The following is a 5,572-nucleotide window of genomic DNA, read 5'->3' on the forward strand; positions in this document are numbered from 1 at the left end:
TTCATTAAGTTAAATTTACCTTAAATTCTAAAGTATTAATATTTTTTTATTAAATGCAATTTAAAGTATAATTTTTTACAAAATAACTTATAAACTCTCAAGTTATGGATTGAACTACTTTATTTTATTTTTATTTTACAAAATAACTTATAAACTCATAAATTATAGATTTTTTATAAACCTACTATATAATTGAACTAAAATATATATTTTATTAGGAAAACAATAATAAAATATCCATATATTAAATTTCATCTATTTATTCTTATTCCCTTTTATGATTATTTATTTTTAATGATATTGTCTCTTCAAAATATAATAGATAGTAAAATTAATTAATTAATTTAAATAAAAAATCAAATACAATTAAGTATTTAGAAGTACATTAAATTAAATTATTTATTTAAAATCAAAACTAATAAACAAACACATAAATTATGTATAACCACGGTGGAATATATATATATATATTTATTTAAATTTATATTTGTCATTTTTATATAATAAAATGATACTTTAATAAATAATCTTATTCAATATATATTATATTTACGCCGTAAGGCGTTCCCCTTTGAAATCAACTCTCCTGCTTGCCTACATGTCATCTTGTACACCATACGATTAGATGTTAGACGATTCCACAAATTTCAAGTGTTAGATCAAAATAGTTAAAAAAATTAAATACAAATGAGTATGCATTAGTTATTGGTTATTACGTGTAACGGTTCGCGACTAATGCTTTGCGACTACCATTCTTTGAAATACTGACAAAAAACGGCTTACAACCTTGAAGCGCCCATATTTGCATTCACAGTTAATGACAAAGCTGCACGCAACCCTTCTTCCTCTGTAACATCTACAAACGGTGGAAACCAGCTAGCCACACCGTCCTTGCGTCACTGAAGCCACGGCCTATCATCGTCCTCTATTCGTGTGCAACTAAAATTCGAGGAAGCGCCGAAGCGCCGAAAGGTACCGTCTTGATGCCAATTTATTAATCTCCTATTTCACATGTTCCAGGTTCATATAGTATGCTATTTTCTTGATATGCCACGAATTCTTGAAATAGATTTCAGCAAGGAAAATTTGAGTCATAAGAGTTTTCTTTTGGCAATGCGTATAGTGTTTTCTGTTTTCTCTGTAATGGCGTATTTGTTTTCCCCATATTTTTTTTTAATTACCAGATTTGAAACTGTATCTATGATATTTCCGCTGAACTACGCATTTGTTAATGTGCGTGGCTGATGCAGTATTGAGGGTGTGTACTCCAGACAGTCTGTGGGAGGACTCAGATAATCAAACCCAACAAATATCAATGGAGATAATTCCAGCTAAAAGCACATCAAGAAATAGCGAATCAATATATTGTACAGTAACCGAGACAATTTACGAAACCAAACCCTTTGTAGAATAGCACAACCAGAAGGACATAAAGAAAATAAAAGTCCATAAGCCAGCAACATATGGCAGCATCGCATAAGTTTAGAAAACATTCTATGTTGAAATAACCCAAGAAGAGTAACTCAAGATAATACAAAATCTACCATTTTATTACACATTAACAAGCTTAAGAGCGTAAATGTCTTACAATGCCAAAATTAAAATAGAGAATGGACTTACAGAAGGTAGCTATTACAATTACAGAGTTGGCCAGTGTGGCTCAAAATATTAGAGGTGAAATCCCCTCAAATTTAACAAGCTTATTAAAAAAAAGACATGCTTCTTAAAAAAAAGACATGATTCATAAATAAATTAGACTATATTCTTATTATAAAAAAATAGGGTCAGAATGCGGTGAAACAGGGAAATATTTTCCTAAAGACCAGGTTCTGGTCATGACTCTGCAATAGAGATTAAGCTATTTCTTCTAAAGGAATGTACGCAACCACAGGCGAGTCCAAGACAATGAATGTGAGGACTCAGGCCTAAACCCTTTCGCTCGACGTAACAGAATTAAACTCAGAGGGATTACTCATTTAAATTCTTTAAAGAAAAACATGGTCCGACTAAATTCAAGTCTATCTACGCATAGCACAGTATTTTATTTGCAACTCAGTAAAAGTCCCGTGTAGTTGAAATCATGTTTCTAGGGGAAAGGGATGAAGACTGCTACAGTCTCGGCATACATGGGAAAGATAGATAGGCTATCATGGGGTATCTGCATTAGCAGGTCTAACTTGGCCGTGAAATTTTCCTGGAAACAGTGAGGGTCAGTGTAGCAGCCCTGAATGCCAGGCAGCCTCAGGACAAACGGGATCTGTGGAAACATTTTCTCTATACATGTATTAATAATCCGTAGAATGTATGAATATAGTCAACAAGCAAAAGAAATGCTTCATTTAGAAGTAGATAAGAATGCAACCAAAAAGGGGTAGTGCAGACCTAGGGTAAGGGTTCGAACTATTTTCGAAACTAGTTGTTCCCGAGGGCGGAGGGCTCGGCAGTAGAACCCTGCAATGAATAACCCTCGTGGCGGTGAAACCCTGTAGCTGGGATTGGAGCACAAGCTCTCGAAAAGGTATAGAAACCGAGGATTGCTAGGTTATTTGACACTGGGTAGCAGACCCGCATTTGCAAAGGAAACAATAAAATAAAGAAAAGAAACATACAGTAGGGTGATGTTAAACCTACGCAACAGATATACAAATTGCCACCATTAAACAGAGTTCGGGTGGGCCGAGACCACATAACCGACTCGAGAATTTGGAACTCTTTGTAACGCAAACAACCCATCAAAATTTGTAAACAAACATAACATACTGTGTATACCAGAATGAGCAAGGAATTCGGGTAATACATCACACCATTTCCTGAATGCATAATAGAGGACGCGAATCCGAGACTGGGTATATACATATAAACTAGCAAAGTTCTGAAAACAAATCTAAGCAGATAATGCTTTAAACCACTGACCATAGAGCCATACCAAATGGCAGAATCATTAACCTGTACAAATTTGTAAAACCCTCATTGTCACCGAGGTGGATAACACGAAAAGAAACTACATAATTTCCGAGCAAAAATAAGCTCTGGCTTTATCTATAATGTTAATTACATCGAGGTCATGATTTCCCTCATTTGGGGAAAAACCCATTAAAAGTAAAGAAATCAACCCTCTTCTAAGATGGTGGAATTCGGTTGTAGAACAAGCATTCTCTTAGATGTAGAGAGTAAAACTCCACGCCTTAAGAGTTTCCCACCGACTAAGGAAAGCTCTTACCCGTAATTGGAAAACTCCAAGCGGGTCGAGCCAGCTCCAGAATCTTTCATCCTGCGTTGCAATTCATTCACAAGAATAAAAAAACTAATTAGGGTATCTGGCAGGGTTTCGAACACCTTCAGTCACAATGAACAAGGAAAAACGAAAGAACAGAAAACCAGCTGGAAGAGAATCAATATAGTTTACCTGTAAATGTTTTGGCCCACTGCCAGGCCATGAAATGGTACCTGTGCTGAGTTACCGAACAGCACTATAGAAAACAATGGCCGCATCAAGGTAAACCTCGCGAGAGAAAATCCCAGAACAAATGAGAACAATCTCTTCACAGCGGGAGATGAGGAATGACTTGGTGTAGTCGCCGTCGTAGGATCAAAATGGAGTATACAGCACCGTCGATCTGGGTGAGGATCCCGAGCGAGGCTGGTGTGGCCGGACGGCCCACCAGGCCATGTATACGACAACACAGGTGGCAATTAATCATGTAAGCAACCTCATATCAAATTAAACCTGAAAACTAGCTCTCAACCCAAAAACCATCTCCCTAAGAGTTAAATGCGCTATTAAATGATCCATACAGCTGTAGGGGATGTAATTCCTAGAGTTGTGGTAGGATCAAATGTAATGTACGACAGGCCAGCTGGGTGAAAAGCACTAACATCGTTTAACTCGGTAATAATAAATAAAAAAAATTGGACGGAGACATTACAGGTATACCTGTTTGTGTCAAGTTACCTTTTTTATTCTTCTGGCAAACTAAATCCAGCTTGAACCCGTTCTGCTTGTTTTGGTAGTGTGCATCTACTAGCATGTTATGGTAATGAAAACCATTTGTGAAAGAGATAAACCTGAATGCAGCCTTCTTTATTTGCCTCGCCAAATCATCCAATTAACAATGAATATGTATCTCATAATTCATCCATTTTATGACCTAAGAAGAATCCCAGAATATTTGCAACCTCATGATATCCATTATAGCTTTAATAATATGTGAAGAGCCTTCAATTCTGCAAAATTGTTTGTTCCAGTGCCCAGGCAAGCCTTGTACTTGATGAAGTGATCCTTGGAGATACTACTCGGAATTCCATCTTCGCCGTTCATATCATGTGGGTCTTGGCTTTTGGACTGTCAATGATGTTTGACTTTCGTAGACACTTTGCATCTTAGATAAAGTCCACAGAGCTGATTGTATATCTAGAAAGTAGGAATTTGGGTTCTTTAAAAGATTTGAGCATTTCTTGACAATGATATACCCTATAAGGTTAAACATGGAATTGCTCTATATTCTCTTAGATCCTTCTCTGGATACAAGTCTTGAAGACATTCTTCCATTGTGAATCCCCTCCAGATATTTATTGTAGTCAATTTCTCGATATGTTTCCACAAATGTGACCATATGAGTAGTAGATGAATAAATGAGGAATAGATTTTGTTTCCCTTGTACATGACATACAATCACTGAGGCCTTGTCTCCCTCTTTTCTCTGAACTGTCCCAAGTTAGGACCTTTTACGTAAGTACTAGATAGAGAAAAAATATTGTTTTCTATGGATCCTCTATTTTCCAGCTTTATTTTCTAGATTTATAGACCACGACCACATATCATTTAGACTAGTTGGATCAATTAAAGCTTCATATCCCCTTTTTGATATCTATATTCTTGTAGCCTTATTATTTGCACACATCAGAGAGTCCTCTTCATCTCAAATTCTAACATAAATTCTTTTCATCTCATTCAGAGACATTCGCCAATTTTTAGACTGGGCCGCATCTATGCCCAAATATGGGGTTGATTTCAATTCCCGTTTCCATACATTTGTTGTCAATGGTCTACAACCTGATGAAGTGTATAAATCCATTTTCATGAACATGGTTTTTCAGATTTGATTTAAGAAATTTTGATCTCCACACCCCATAATAGGATCCAAATCCTATCCTTCCATTTTCCTTGTTACCAACTTACTCGGTTAGAAACTATCCATTCGTAGCAAAACCTAGCACCCAAGCTTTCCATTGACTTCAAACATTCTTGATAGATTTCCATGGGGATCTTATACAATCCAATATCGATGCATGAGAAATGTATTTTTGGAGAATTATAGCTCTCCATAGAATTTTGAAAATGCTAATCCAAGTAAATTCTGCAACCCAACAATATTATCACTCGCAACAATTCACATCAGTTGTTCATTGGTGTAAAATATTTATAGAGGGTAATAATCTTCGAGGATCCATTGCCTAAGTGTTTTCTATATTTTTTCACAAAGAAATATTTTCTCTTTTGTTATTCAAATTTGTTGTAGCTGCCTTTCGGTCTCTTATGTTGGAAGAGCAGTAAATCCATCTATTTGCAGGG

The 5,572-nt window shown here is 35.9% G+C and overlaps 1 long non-coding RNA gene across 1 annotated transcript; it reads right to left on the reverse strand.

Annotated features, from left to right (window-relative positions):
* Nucleotides 1-2,822: 2,822 nt before the first annotated feature.
* Nucleotides 2,823-3,639, reverse strand: LOC149250555 (uncharacterized). Its single transcript, XR_016265952.1, has 2 exons — nucleotides 3,407-3,639; nucleotides 2,823-3,271 (listed from the first exon to the last, which is right to left on the reverse strand). It is a non-coding gene; the product is annotated as an uncharacterized LOC149250555 (long non-coding RNA).
* Nucleotides 3,640-5,572: the final 1,933 nt, after the last annotated feature.

This window comes from Pinus tabuliformis, chromosome 7, assembly GCF_031772625.1.
Source record: "Pinus tabuliformis cultivar Carrire ecotype Pingquan chromosome 7, CPIR1, whole genome shotgun sequence".
Taxonomy (NCBI): Eukaryota; Viridiplantae; Streptophyta; class Pinopsida; order Pinales; family Pinaceae; genus Pinus; species Pinus tabuliformis.